The sequence below is a fragment of the Spermophilus citellus genome, assembly GCF_964194105.1.
Source record: "Spermophilus citellus genome assembly, chromosome: 5".
Taxonomy (NCBI): domain Eukaryota; kingdom Metazoa; phylum Chordata; class Mammalia; order Rodentia; family Sciuridae; genus Spermophilus; species Spermophilus citellus.
The window spans coordinates 170250840-170267097 of NC_138186.1; positions in this window are offsets into that span (position 1 = coordinate 170250840).

A 16258-nucleotide genomic window follows, 5' to 3' on the forward strand; every position below is an offset into this window, starting at 1 on the left:
TTAATCTCACATAGGAACAGACAGGCTGATTTCTACCATGGCTTCATTGATCTATCCATGTAGATAGAGAGGCTGGACACAAATACATCATATGGAGTTACATAACAAGTTAGACCAGTTAATAAATGGTATCGTGCAATTGATTAAATTTTATTTTTTAAAACAAGAACCCAATAAGCATTCATTATAACCAGATTAAATCACAGGTGGGGGTTTAGACAAAAAAAAAAGGAAGAAAGAAAAGAAAGCATACACTAGAGAAGAACTTCACAAAATAACACAGAAAACTGAAATCATGAAGTAGAATTAGCGTTAGTATCTAAAATATAAAAATACCTTAAAGTTTTCTAGCAGAAAGGACACCAAAAATAAATTCAGAACAAAAACTTCTAGTATAGTAATATTTTGGATGTGCACTACAAAGAATGTTAGCCTTAATAAACAAAGAGCTTGTACAAATTGAAAATTAAGGAATGGACAACTAAGCAAAAGCGGAGCTAGAGAGGTCCCACAGGTTATCATAAAGATGCTCTACTGCGCTGGAAATTATTTAGAATACAAATAGACTCTTTGGTTCATTCTACTGCCCCAGGTTCAGTGTCAGGATCAAACCCCACAAGTCTCTGAGCAAAGCACGTGCTCTTGCACGTGTGAGGCAGTGGACAGTGCTGCCACCTTCTGAGAAGCTCCCTGGCAGGATGCAGGGACATCACTTGGCATTGTCAAATTTCCTGTGCCAGTTCCCAAGGGAGTATGCAGTCACACCAAAACACCCAGGCATCGTTGTACCAGTACCGTTGACAACAGCAAAAGAGTTAAAGCTCAGCAGATAGGCCATGGCAGGTGTGCCGTGTGCAGAAAGCGGAGCTGTTGTGGGAGTTAACCTGCATGCACTGGAAAGGAAAAGCAGGGTACAGAATAGTATGCACGGCTGAGTGTGAGTGCTTGCTGCAGTCCACGGGTCCTGACTCGTCCTCCAGTGCTCTGTGTGGAAGCTCTGAATGAAAAGCAGCAGCATTCTCTCTGAATCTTGGGAACCTGGGTGAATTTGGCCTTTCTTGTACCTTCCTAGAGTTCCTTTCCTCCTCCTCTCATTATGTGGCAAACGAGGAAAAAGCTGCCTTCAATTTGGAAGATGGTTGCACCAGACAATGCTTTTTAAGAATATTCAGGGGGCTGGGGATGTGGCTCAAGCGGTAGCGCACTCGCCTGGCATGCGTGCGGCCCGAGTTCGATCCTCAGCACCACATACCAACAAAGATGTTGTGTCCGCCGAGAACTAAGAATATTCAGGATCTCCAGGCACTTTTGAAACCATTACAAAAGTGTGTGAGGCGTCCACATGCCCCTCTTTCTGAAACTCAGCTATTAGCTATGAGTTTTAAATCGATAGGAGATGCACATTTAGAAGCCACATGATGTTTGAGGATTTAATCTCCTGAGATAATCACACTTTTGCCGTGGTCTATTGTACAACTTGTCTCTTTAATGATATTTTCAAATTGTCCCCTCAAGCCTGGATGAAATATTGTCAATGAGGGCAGTTAACTACATCCTATTATTCCCACGGCAGCAAGCTTTATTATCATAAAATTAAGACTGAGAATTTAAATTTAAAGTTTGGCCATTGCAGTGAGGTTTCCAAGTCTCGACTCCAGACCCATGCGTGGGAAACCCTGTGTTTTTGTCAGGTGTAGTGCCTGTCGTTGGAAAAGGGTGGTTTTGATGACACCTGAGATGCCTTCATGCAGCCTGGAGCAGTGGTTGTCCTGAGGGAGGGTCCCCGAGTCTCCTAGGGGGTTGCCACCAGGCAGACTGCTCTCCTCCACAGCCTCTGATGGAAGGTCCTTCGGAGCCTCTGCGTGTTCAAGGTTCCACATGGTGCCATTGCTGTTGGTCCAAGGGCCATGTGTGAGCTCTGGTTCCCAGCAACCTGGCTGATGTTTCAAGCTTTATTTCCCATTTTGTTAACTGTCTAGAGAGGCCCAGTCATCAAGCATGGGGTATTCTCAGAGGAAGGGCGGAAGAGTTCATCTGGGCTACTTTCCCAGAGGTCTGACAGTGAGCAGGTACAAAGGGCCAAGACTCCTCACCGGGGCTGACGGATGGAAATCAAGACAGTCACAGGAAGAGGCATTCACTGGCTTCTGCCTCATTGATGTCTGGGAATTTGTATTTATGGCAGGATCCTTCAAGTATGTCTGACTAGACACTGATTTCCCCCTTGAAGAGGGAGCTGTGGGAGAAGACGAGAGCCAGGGCGAAGAGGCGAGTCAGAGACTTTGGAAAGGGATTGGGCTGAGGACCAGTTTTCCAGGTGCACTTCAATGCTTGAAAAAGTCTGACACAGTGATTGAGGAAAGTAACTCCCCTGAGCCTAGTCCACAGGCCTGGGCTGGGGACCACGTCCCGTCACCTCCCCTTCCGAGATGCGCAGGAAGCTGCAGGAGCCTGATGCCCCAGGAGCCAGGCTGCATCGGAGCCGCCTCCTCCCCTGCGTCCCTCCTGGCCACGGTGGGTTCAGAGAATCACAGGTATTTATAAGGTGGTGTCAGTGTCCAGCAGGAACGACACTCAGTAGGAACGACATTTTCACCTCAAACAGAAAGTTTGGGGTCCTGTTTTTCTGCAGTTTTACTTTTACTCTTATCCGGAAATTTTACTTATTTATTTACTTCTGTTTGCAAGAATGTTTCCAATTCCCATTAGGGACTCATTTCTATTTTGTGAAGAAATGAAAGCTGAAAAAAGGAAGATTTGGTTTCAGCCAATGGAACTGTTTTTGGAAGGCAGAGCGCCATCTCCAGCGCGGACGAGTGGCTCCTTGTTTCTGAGGTTTTCCAGCACCGAGGCGGGGTGGGCGACCCTGAGGATGGTCACGGCCCACTGAGGGTGGCGGGGAAGAGCACAGCTGAGTGCGCAGCGTTTCCAGGGATGACTTTGGGACTCAGGGATCTTGCGGTTGCGTCTTTGGGCAGTGGTTTCTGCTCCGCACTTGTTAGCGTAAGTAACACCAGACACGGAAGCATGGCCAACACTGGAGGTGAAAAATGCTGATTTTTTCCTGCGAGTGAACTTCCGCTCCCCCCTCCGTCCCTCACATCATGTCTGGCGCTGGAAGTACTGGCAGTGGCATATGGCCTGAAATAACTCCAGAGCTGAGGGAACAAGATTGAACCTTCAGTGTCCGAGATTTATGCATGAGAAATGTCTCCGTCCCAAAACATGTTTTATGAGAGTTAAAATGGAAGACAGAGTCCCTCTGCCTCAGGTGGCAAACAGGCCATATGTCTGTGAGATTTACCTCTCCCGGGCATTCTGGTCTTGTGCAGGCCGGTGACATCATGAGTGATGGCTCCAGAGGCGGCGGGTCCTCAGCCTGGGCACAGTGGCAATCATTACCAGCGACTCAGTGACTGAGCAGGGATCCTAGTGCAACAGGTTATTAAAACACAACAGAGAAGTGCAGGAAAAATAGCCAGGTTGCTCATGTTGGTTGAACAATTACTCACCAATGGAACGTCCTCTCAGGTGGGCCCACTGTTGTGGGCTGTGACCACAGTGTGCGTCCATCCTAGGGTCCTGTGCCTTCACTATTCCTGGACCCCACGGGGTGGAAACAGAGTGGAGGCTTTAGGCTGGGGAAAGACCACACCCACACATGTGTGTGTGATGGGCAGAGTGCAAGGCGGGAAGCGCCCTCAGTGTCACACCTGCTTCCTGGAGGCCTGCTGGTTACCCCTTGGCCTCTCCCATTCCAAGCTCGTCCACAGAAGGCAACGTCTTTGGTCTTTGTTTTGAGTTAATGATCTTGTTTGTGCACAGAAACTGCCCAAACAAAATACCTCTGTACTTTATTCTCCACTAAAAAATGGCCATTTTTGAAGGGTACTTTCTGTGTGGTCATGTTCTACCCTACAGGCAAAGGTAAGTCCTATCTTCACCCTGTGTCACCAAAGAAAAATGTTTTTTTCTTTGTTCATGGCACTGGGGATTGAACACAGGAGCGCTCTACCATGAGCTACACCCCCAGCCCTTTTCAGTATTTATATTGAGACAGGTTATATGGCTAAGTTGCTGAGGCTGACCTTGAACTTAGCCCTGTCTGGACGCCTGAGTTGCTGGGATTACAGGCGTGTGCCAAGGAAGACCACTAGATTTAAATTCAACACACACAGGGGCCATGTGATGTCTGTGGTCACTGCTGGCGGGAAGGGCGAAGCCCAGGCTCAGGGGTCCAGGGTGGACTTCAGGGGCACACATTTCCCCAGCAGTCATTGGGGTTGATGTGGCCCTGAACTGGTGGCGTCTGTTTCAACTCACTTATCGGACTCCACCTCACGCTCCCTGGCACGCTGTCCTATTCAGGCACCGACCTGGATTCCCTGAGGTGACGTGGGTGACTTTGCACAGATGGCCTGCGTGTTGTGGTGGGTGAGAAGAGAGCAGGCTGCTGTAGCAGCCCACGGAGGTGGGAGGTCTGACGGGGACGGTCAGCTCCATTCCCAAGGGTGGGGAGACGTGGCAGGTGGAGTGGAGAGGAAGAGCGGGAGGCGAGCAGTGAGGTCAGAAATGGACGCTCCTGACAAGTTCACTGGAAAGGGAAATCACCTTGTCCAGTGGATGACTCAAAGCAAAGATCCACAAAGCAAAGATCAAGAGAAAAGAGCTGAAGCTGAGAGCCTTCGAAGGAGATAGAGAAGGACCTCTGATGCCCAAGGATGAAGAGCCCATTGTTAGGAGGGATATCAAATAGATTGAAAATGGTCTGGATCAAATGCTATAAAAATCGATACTTTTCATTAACAAAGTGCCTTGAAATTTGATTTGCTCTTATTTGCAGACAGTACTACTTTTAAAGGGATATTTATGCTCCTAAGTTCAGCCATAGAAACTATCATTAATCAAAAATATTAGCTAATTTTAATTTTTCTTTGCTACATTTATGCTTGAGCCAGTAATACCATTTTGGGATATATCTATAGAAAAATCTATATATTGAGAGAATGAGAGAGAGATGTTTTAGAGTAAAAAAAAAAGAAAGTTCTTTTGGCAATTAAGTGGATGGTTGATTCCCTTAATATTCTAAGAGCAAACGCAGCCATCATTATGAATCACTGTAGTTGATGAGTCTAATCCTTTTTAGTGCCATTACAGCAGATGCTCACATCTCAGTCCTCCACGGACAGATCAATCTTCGTCATTCCCTCATGCATATTCCAGGCTGGGGTTTAGCATGCCGCCCTGGCATGAGGCAGCCGTACCACTGCTGTGGTAACCTGGCCAAACAGCCACCTGGAATAAAGAATAAAGCAGTCCCCAAACCCCCTCGCTTTGCAAAAATGGCAGTGACCACCAGTAACCTGTACAGGGGAAGATTTGGTGCATGTGGCACAGGTGCGGCTGAGCCTGGCTCTCTGGGAGGGTGAGCCGAGGCAGGGCTCTCATCTCTCTCCATGTGGCAGAGAAGCAAAAATAGCAGCAGGGCCTGTGAGCGAAGCCCTTCTACACAGGCCACTGACTGAGGACCGCTGTACTTTGTGGTCTTGGAGGAAATCTCAGCACAATTGTGTACACATGCACAAACATGCACACCCAAAGTCACGCGCGATGGCCAAGCTCCCAATGATCACACCGCGCGAGATTTTGGAATAAAGCCTAGCAGAAACCACCTCAGGAAGCGTGTTCGTCTTTGTGAAAGTACTGCTACTGGTGTTTACCCAGCTCCTTGAAGAGTTCAGCAGATTCTAAGTGTGGGAAATTAGTCTTGCCTTACCTGCCTGGATAGATGCTCAACAGAGGCTTACAGCTGCTCCTGTTAGTTCCCTAAGGCTGCTGGAACAAAGCCCCATAAATTGAGGGCTCAGACAGCAGAAATCTGTTTTCTCCCAGTTCTGGAGGCTGCAAGTCTGAGATGAGGTGCGGCTGGTTGGCTCCTTCTGAGGCTGTGAACGAGGTTGCTCCGAGCCTCTCCCCGCTGCTGCTGGCCTGCTGGACTCTAGAGTTTCCTGACTTCCGCGGCTTCTCTCCAACCCGTCTCCTTCTTTGTGACATCCTCCCTGTGTGCACTTCTGTGTCTAATTTTTGCTGTTTTATAAGAATGATGACTGGGGATTAGGGGCCTAAGGTACTCCAATATGACCTCCTCTTAGCTGATTGTATCTTCAATGACCCTATGTTCAAATCAGGTCACCCCTAAAGTCCTGAAGTTTATAATGCTGACGTAGAGATCAGATAGCCACAGTTCTTCCCGCCACGCTCTGCCCTCTGCTCCCCCCAAATCCATCTTTTTCACATGCAATGACACCTTTGCCCCTCCCAGCACCCTGCAGAGTCTCCAGAGATGGCCACACTGACGTCTACTGAGTGCCTCCTTGCAGTATCACCTTGTCCCTTCTACAGCAGGGGCAGAGTTTATCTCACCTTGCTTTGGTTTAGTCTGCACCCGATTGTTCTCATCAACATGGTGGGAGTAGTGCTGTGGCACCTTTGAGCTGAACTTTAGAAAAGAGGGCTCTGCCCCCTTTTGCTTCTTGGAAGGTCCTTTAGGGGTCCCAGCCTCTACCTCTTGGGGAAGCTCAAGCTCTCACAGGGAGAAACCCCATGGAGGAGCCCTGAAATCCCGGCCCCAGCCCAGCCTAACTGAAACCAGTGATCAACACCAGCACAGCCCTGTGCCTGAGGCCCTTCTGATCCCTTCCACCATCCCAGCATGTCCCAGACACCACATGAAGCAGAACACCCCCTGGTAATGCAAAGAACTGCAACCACTGTGTTCTGAAGTGCTTTGTTAAAACAGCAATAGAAAAAATGAAGCAGGATTTGGTATCAGATGGTATTGATTTTGGTGGAGAGAAACCTGAGAAGTAGGGAGAAGACTGCTGGGGACCACGAGGAAGGCAGTGGGGACACCCTGAGTGACAAGTGGAAAGATGGCATCCTGTGTTCCCCAGCTGAAGAGCCTGTGGTGACACTGGTGCTTACAGGAGCACGGAAGACAGGACAAGTACCTCAGGGATTTGTGGCTTTGGATAAGGAAACTCCTAGGCACAGTGACCAAAGTGCTACTAGACTTCTTTTAGATCTTGATGATAAAATGTGAAGAAAAAGATGGATTTTAAAAGGAACAGTTTGATTTCTCAGCAGAATATAAAGGCAGGATTCCAACTTCTGTCTTGCAGGGTTGGAAAACAAACCTCCTTCTCATTCCTAACCTGTCTAAAAGGCCAAAGCTTCCCAAGGGGAGTCGATTTGGAAAAAAATTAAAGACAGGTGCAGGTGCTGCCAATGATACATAGTCTGGGGGCCGAGGTCATGTGAAGGGCAGGCCTGCAAAACCCTTTGTTAAGATCTCAGGAAGTTTTAAGAGGGGCTTGTTGCTCCTTCCAAGATAGACAAAATTGTTTCTAAGATTCTTAAGGGCACTTTCCCACAGCACCCTGACTTGACTGCTAAAGTACAGAAGCTGGATTCAAAGAATATGTGCATTCAATTTTGTCCAGTAGGTTAAATGTATAATTTTATAGACTGTGATCTCTTGAAACAAGAAGTATGTTAGTCAACTTCCCATTACTATAACACAGACCTGAGATAATCAGCTCATAAAGAGAGAAGGTTTATTTTGGCTCACAGGTTTAGAGGTTTCAGTGCACCGTTGGTTGGCTCCATTGGTTATGGGCCTGTGTTGGCACACCATGGCGGAAGGACACAATGAGCAGAATTGCTCACCTGGTCAGGAGCCAGGGAGCAAGTGACCAGTGGGCTGGCCTCCCACAGCCTCCTTCAAGGCCATGACTTGTATTACCTAAGGACCTTCCACCAAGCCCCGCCTCTCAAAGGCTCCATCACTTCCCAGTGGCACCTGCCAGGGGTCAAACCTTTACTATGTGGATCTCCAGGGTCCTCTAAGATCCAAACTCTAACAGGAAGCTTTATCGGAGTGGAAAGGGACCAAGACACAGATTTTGTAAACCACAAGATCTTCTTCCTCTTCTCCCCGTATTCTCAGGGCAGTCGAAAAACTGCTCTGCTGTGAACACAGAGCATTTCTTATGAAGAGGAGGAATGATTCCCATTGGAATCAAAAGTCCAAAGGGAGGAGCCACTCCCAGGGGCTGGTGACGTGGGTCCCCTGGGATGGACAAGAGAAGCAGGGGATGCAGTGGGCTGGATTTGAGTCGCCCGGTGCTTCTGCGTCCTGCTTCTGCTCTGGGGACTCTGGTGCACAGAAGAGCACTGCTTTAGTGTCCTTGTGCTTACTGCATTTGGCTCATGAGGAGACCCTGGACTTGGCCTGGGATTCTGATGCCATGATCGGGGAGAACTCTGGGGCTTAGGGAGGTGTGAGTGTATTTTGCATGTCAGAGAATGTAAATAATCTGTGGCCAGAAGTCAGGTTCTGATGGGTGATAGCTGGATGCAGATTCTTGCCTACTGTTGAGAGGCAGAGCCTGCCTTCCTTCCCCTGAGGACATCCTGGCCCTTTCCTGGGCCAGTCCAAGAGTGTGCAGCCAAGGACAAGGACGCCCTGTGCCTTTCTCAGCATGGTCCTCCCCTGCAGCCGCCGTCTTTGCTCCTCATGGTGACTGCTGGATCAGCTCTGGCTGAGTGCAGAGAGTGAGGGGGTCCTGCTGGTCTCCTGCAACATGACTGGCAAGTGAGTGAAGCCCCATGACTGCCATTCAATGTCACTGGCCAGTGTCTCCAGGGCCAATGAAATGCCCTGCTCGGTGCTGCCTGGACTTCTGAGGCAGCACAGTGTTGTGAAGAAATAACATGGTTGTTGTTTTAAACCCCCAAGTTCAGGCGTAGGTCCCAACTTCACAATGGAAAGCACAGCTGCTTAGAGGAGACCTGTCCAGCAGGCTTCAGGCAGCCTGGCCTGTCCCCTCTCCAGAGGTTACCTTTCCTGCAGCTCCATGTTCACTGAGCACAATCAAAGTGAGTCTTTTATATATGCTTAGATTTTTTAACAAGGGAACATGCTTTAATGTAATCACATCTGAATTATATGAAACACATATTATTGTTTGAATAATCCAAAGCAGATGGATTCCCCCTTATGTTTATTTTTTTGGTTATGTGGAATCTGCATTCTGACTGTGTCCCCTAGTTCTGACCATATTTGATTAGAATAGATGACGGTCAACCAGAAACCACCTTAGGATGATGTGTCCAGAGAGAAGAACACAGAGGGACGCAGAGGCCGCACGGGAGGGCAGCCACGCTCTGACCCTCCCTGGCATGGTCTTCTCTTCCTCCCGTGTTTCCCTCCAGAACTCAGTGCAATATTTAGTCTGTGTGGTGGATGAAAATTTTGTAAAGAACTATGAAGCACAAAGAGAAAAAGGGAACATTTTAAATAAAGACAAAATTAGAACTCTTTGAAATTTCAAATAGTTTTCCCTCATTCAAAATCCATAAGCTGTAAACCAGGGGCCACCTGAGCCTCTGGGATCGTGTCTGAGTGCTTGCTGATCACAGCCTTTCTCTTTTCATGTTCCATGGTTTTCATTTAGGGAGCTGTGAGCTCCATCCACAGTTATTACTAAAATTGATTTTGAGTCTGCATCTAGAGCCATATCCACTACTTCTCGGAGGAAGATGAAATACATATTTATCAAAATGTTCTGGCTGAACAAAAAAAAAATAATCGCAGCTGGTAATAAGGACACTGGCCTGTTTGTGTTTTTAAGGAAGAGAGTCCTTCTTGCACTTGGAAATTCCCTCCCTGGGGTCTGGTTGGGATGGAGAGCCCGGTGCCACAGGGGAATCGGCGGGCAGGTGGGGAGGTTGCCTGCAGACAGGTACAAGGATCATCCTGCTGCTGTTGGAACCTCGATAGATAATGACATTACATAGACTTGTAAAATGTCACCCATAAAATAGTAAACAGGACGCCGGGTTCGGTGGCTCCTTCCAATCAAATAGAGACATCTCCGGAGCGACTTTCTTCCTCTGCCTTCTGTGGGAACAGTGCCCTGTAGTCAGCAGCTCTTTACTTCACAAAATACTGCTCAGGCAAGCATTTTTCCCTCTCCACAGTATTAATTAAATTACATAAAACTGGCAGTGCTTAAATCCTGGCATCTGTATTGTCTCACTTAATTACACTCCTGGACTGCTTTCAAAGCCCTTTCATTTGCTACAGGGACATCTATCGGTGGAAGGGGAAGAAATCAAGTGCAGGTGAGGTAGTGCTGTGGGGTCGACGCCTGGCCCTCCCCGGCCTCGCTGAAGGATTCTCACAGTCTGTCCATCCATGTCTCTTCCACCCAGTGCTAAGTGGCGGTCACTAGACAACAACGATGGAGACTCATCTCAAAATATGGAAATGTCGGTGTTGGGCCTCATAAATAAAATACTTTTTACATTCTCTCAACTAACAGTTACGATTTCAGCAATCTGCTTGTGCCAACCAGGCAGGAGCTTCAGTGCGCTCATGCCCCCGGGGGGCTGTGAGGCACAGGCTGCTGGAAGCCAGCCCTCCTTCCCGGACTCGGACAGTCCAAGGGCGGAAGAGCCGAGTGCCCAGTTTCAGGTGCCTGATAAAGAGCCAAAATAAAGATCAGGGGAGCCCACGGGATTTATTTTTGCCAATTCTTTCTTCTTTCATATTTAATTTAATTTTTTTTTTTTACTTGCTGTGTCTAAAATCAGTTTCTTTTCCAAATCCATTTATCACACTCATTTTATTTCATCAGTCTTAGTGAATGACCATCACCCAAGCCAGGAATCTGGGGTCACCTCTGATGACCTCCTCAGCCCTCACCCAGCCCCCAAGTATCCCAACAGCTGCTTTTCCTCCCTCAGCCACTGCTTCCCGTTGACTGATCCCACCTCTCTGGGGCTCCTTTCTATTCCCAGGGCAGGGAATCTCTTGGCTTTGTTCCCACAGCCTGAGCCAATCACAAGTGATCCTTCTAAAATGCGAATCTTGTACAGTTACTGCTCAATGGCTCCAAATTGCCTACGCAATAAACCAACTACTTAGCATAGAAATTGAGACCCTCCACGATCCAGTCCTTGAGTCTCTCATCAACCTCATTTCTCTCTCTATTAATTTGTTCACTGTTGTTGAACCACAGAGATGGGATCTATAGACTGAAGTTTTAAAAATGATACTTAGATTCTACTGAGAAAACACACTGCTAAATTCATTGGATATGCGTGTGTGTGTGTGTGTGTGTGTGTGTGTGTAGAAATACTTGGAAGAGAGAAAAATCTTAGGTTTGATGAAGTAACCAAATTTTGCTGATTACAAGGGAAATTCAATATGTTTTTTGAACTGAAATGAACACATTTAGCAATTCAGAAAATACTATTATTAATCACACAGCTAAAATGTCATCCATCTTTCTCTTATTTGTTCAGCAAGCATTTAGTGCACTCCAGCTGTACACCCTACAAGGCACCAACCCCAATCACAATAAGACCCATGAAGCCCCACCCAGCCGGCCTGGAGTACCAGAAGGGATCATCCAAACCACATGTGGCCAATGAAAGGAAGATGGATACATTTTTAGAGGTTTGATACATAAAGGTATTTTTTGAATTGCTAAATGTGTTCATTTGGATTAAAAAGTACACTGGATTTCCATTATAAACAACCACATTTTTCTTCTGAATCAAACCAACCTAGCTTGGATAGGTAGCAGAAAAGAAAAAACACAGACCTATCTTGCTTGTGCAAAAATTGGAAAATTAATTTTCTTACAAAAGGGAAAATTTTCAGGAGCATTTTATTTTTACTTGTAGTTTCATCCAGTTACCCCAATATGTTGTCCATCTCTCTTATCCCAACAACTGCAATGACATCTGGGTTGGATGCCCATGCATTGGTTACCCCCAAGGGATGACAGATATTAATGTGAGGAATTCCAATGTACACTGTACATTAATCAACTGTATAAAAACAAACAAGTGAACTAGTAAATGAAACTTCTTTGCTAATAACACTAAGAAACAGACTCGATGGTTGGAACTTCCTGGCCTTACTTAAGTCACACTGTCACTCTTGCTCCAAACATGTAGCTAAGAGAATAAAAAGTACTGACGGATCAATGTCATCCTTACAGCCCTGGGGTCATCACATGGAGCGAGCTGCTTCAGAACAATGCATCTCAAAGTCAGAGAATGGGGTTCCCTGGGGGGGAGGTGCCTGAAGAAGAAAGGATGCTGGGCAAGAAAGAAGGAAAATGCGCTTGCTAAGGTGCTTATCCAAATCTGGAAAGAGGAGCAGGAGAGATGCAAAGAGGAGGGCATCTGGGAGCCCCCGGGAGGAAAACCATCGCAGTGCTGGAGCGTGAGAGAGTCTGGGACAGTAGAATACAGAGGTGGTGGCACCCATCACAGAAAGCCGTCCGGGAGAATGCTGGGCAGCTATGGTTATCTTTTGCATGAGAGAAACATGAATATTTCTGAAGACTTTGTACAGCCCTCTGCTGAAGAATCAGGGCCCCTGAATCCACATGGTCTGAACCCAGTTGTGGTCACCCTGGCTACTGTCAAGGTGCTGAGAGGTGGTTTAGGGGCCTAAAGGCAGACTGGGATGAAGGCTGTGCCTCAGAGGCCCCTGCAGGTGGGTCACCTGCCAGACCCAGCTGCTGGGTGCTCAGAAGGGGAGTAGCCCGGTGATCAGAGTAAGGGGACAAAGGACCAGAGAGGCTGACCTGTCTTGACAGCAGGTGCTGGAGGCAGAAGTGGGAATGGTGTGGGCTCAGGCCTGTGGAACATCTTAAACCACCATCCAGTTCTCCCAAAATACCCCAGTTTTCACGAGCCCACGCCGCGTGGCTTTGCTCTCTGGTCAGCTGTGTGGTCGAAGCTGGAGTGTTTCTGTCATGTACTTTACAACTAACTCTTCTTCTCCTGGACACCCTCTAGAGAGCCACTGGTGCTACCAAAAGGAACTCAAATAATTGAAGATTCTGACTGTGTCGACCCATAGTCTTGATGTTACTCTTAAGCCACTGAAAAAAATCATGAAGCACAGTATTATAAAAACCTGTGTTGACTTCATTTCTTAATTGATTATTCTCAAGCGCACCCTAACATGGGGAGAAGGGTCACCCAAGTATTTAATTTTTTCTCTTACATGGAAAGATGTTTCTGTTCTCATCTTTCAGAAGCCCCCTAACTGGTAACCACCCAGGATTCTCACAGCCAAAAGCATGTTCATGGTCACGGCTGCACTACCAGGACTTCAGCCTTCTTGACCTCAGGGATTGTTGTTGTAATGGCAACAACCCAGCCGAGACATGTCCAAGAAGAACGCAAAGAGAGCACCTTGCAAATGCCTATGCATAAACCATTGTGGAAAGCAACAACTTCTAAAGGTCACAGGATTCTTATTTTTATTTCAATATTATCTGTTTCACTACATATTTTAATTGCAAAACTTACAATGTTCTATTTGCACTTAACTATATGAAGTTTAATAATTTTGACATGAGTTTAAAATTGAAAAATCCTAGAAATTAATTTATATCCACTCACCTTGAAGGATGTGTTTTATGGAGAACCATGTTAGTTGTAAATTAAAACACACAAAAAATCACAGCTATCATTTACCACACCAAATAATTGCTTTAATAAAAATGTAATTCCAACACAATAAACTCTAGGTCATTTTTCTTCCTTTGTATCTGTAAAAGAGGCACAACCCATAAACCTCACACCAGAGACACAACAGGTAAACTTCACAGACAATTCAACTTTGGGGCACACTCTGGGTTCCTAATTGGGCAGCTTCTCTCCCTGTAGGTTATTATGATTAGGTTGAAGCATTTACATTTATATTTGTTATCTGGAAGAGATAATTAGATATTTTCACTGCAAAATAATTTACATTAATGGGCTGTAACTTTCAATATGTAGTTTTAAACTGCACATTTAAATAATATAATATCTGTTTCCCTTAATTTTACAGTAATTGTCTCCATGCAGTGGCTTTATTTTTCTTTTCAAAAACACAGTTAGCTAAAACAACATCCTAAATGTCTTTGGCTTATTACTTTGAAATTTTAGTGAAGGTAATACAGCAAGCTTGTGTGGAATTTTACTAGATTCTTAGTGTGCAAAATGAAAGTGGTTGGAAATTAAAATAGCAATAGAACTGCCAGCCCGGCTGACAGCACAGGACGCCATGTGGGTTGTGCTTGTCCTCGGGGCTGTGGGGATTCATGTTGGAGTTTCTTTTCAGTCATTTCTGTGTATAACACAAAATACTTACCAGCTTTCATAAAGAAGCAAAGTTTGCCTTTCTAATTCTATACCTAAGCTTGTACTTGGCTGATGGTTTGGCCAGTGATACCTTCTTTGGTGAAGGATCAGTTTTTAATGCTCTGTGCAGGGAACACGTGTCCGCTGGCTCCCACCACTGTCCTGTCAGCTCTGGTTTAGGGGCTGCGATGAGATAGGGGTGATAGGAAAGGCCCTAAGGAAGGGTGCAGAAGAGCACACAGCTGGATCCCAGGGCAGATGGACTTTGCTCTAGTAGACTATATCACTGTGGTTTACAATTACAAACATGGTTGCTTGTGCTGTGGGCCTCTGAACCTGCAAGTGCTCTCCCCAGGAGACCCAGGCTTGGCCGGAAGAGGTTGTTGGTTAGAGAGGCAATGAGTGGCCCTGTATGTTCGCATTAGGAAGTTGGATGTGACTCATCTTGTCGTTTTACGCCTTCCTCATGTAATAGAGTCCATTTCCCCCTGAGTTGGGAGGAACAACAAAATACAACAGGCGAGGGTCTTCAGTAACAAGTACCACCATATTCCAGGTTTCCAAGTCAGAAGTTGGGTTTCTAGTTACTCTAGAAGAAACAGTGACCTTTCTGAGTGTCTTAACTTCTCACAGTTTCAGTTTCCCTGTTAATAAAACAGTGCTATAGGTGACATTAAACAAACATGACGTCACTATTCACAGAACTATCAGCACCATGGAAATGCATATGTATAGCACTAAAAATGTGGGGGCATGATACATTGTGGCAGGGACTTTCTCAGAGCAGAGGAAAGATATCATAGCACCATCAGTATCATTGTGCACATTCTACAGCTCTGTTGTGACTTTGTGTCATTGTTGTGACTTTATACTGTACAAAGTGAATGTCCAATCAGAATGTGTACCACCTGTTGTTGAGGGCCACAGCCGAGTCGGGATGACGCATGGCATTTTTGCCAGAAGTAGTGGTTGAGAAGTGACGCCAGAGAGTTCTCGCGGAGTTCCCATTGAGTTCCGGTTGAGCTCCCACGGGAATTCCCGGAGAGTTCCCATTGGTTGGGGAAGTGCTGGAGGACGGATATTTCCGGTTGCTGGTTCCTGGACGAGCCACGTGGCGTTCGAGAGAACTCCCAGGGAGCGTGTGTGGAGTGTGCTGGTGGAGTTCGAAAATAAAGTTTGTTCCTGCTTCAGTGGCTGGTGATTTGTGCCCAGCCAGACTGCGGCTACCTGACGTGGGAGACCAAGAGCTAGCAGGTAAAGAGGAACCAACAACAGTAAACCAGGCAACGCCTCCTGCACTCGGGGCTCAGCCTTGGGATACAAATCCCATGGGCCAGTGCTGGCATTAGTAAAATTATGCTTCCTGCTGAATGCCCAGGTGCCCTGTCTCTCTGCACTGGAATCCACAAGATGACCTCACAGAGGGTCCATGGATTGATCAGGGCTAGACACTAATCACCCAGCCTTTGCCTCCCCACCCAGAGCTAAGCCCTGTACTAATTATACTTTTCTTTGCTAATTATGCTTTTTCCTAACAAATACAAACACCCAGCCAAAATGCTTCTACTATTAATTATTTACATCTAGAATAAAGTGTTTGCAAATATGAGTCAATGCATAGTCTCTATGTTAAGATTTTTTTAAAAATTAGACTCTGAAAATAATGCTTTTCTTTTATGGCATAGTATGTTCGTGTTATGAATACATTAATTGGGCACCACTTGAAATAAAAGGACACCTCCCTTCATATTGTGAACGTACCAAGGGTCCCCATCTAAAGAACTGGGTCTGAATGGTTGTATTCCCTGGAGTCCACATGTGGAAACCCAGGATCCAGGGCTGTGGCATTGAAGGCTGGGACCCTTTGGGAGTTAACTGGGCCATGATGAGTAAGACAATGTCCTTGTAGAGAGCCCCTAAAGCTTCCTTCACCACTTCCACCACCTGAGGCGGAGGAAGAAGGTGCCATCCATGCTGCAGTGAGCACATCCTCACCGGACACAGAAACTGTTGTCACCTTGATCTTTATTTCCCA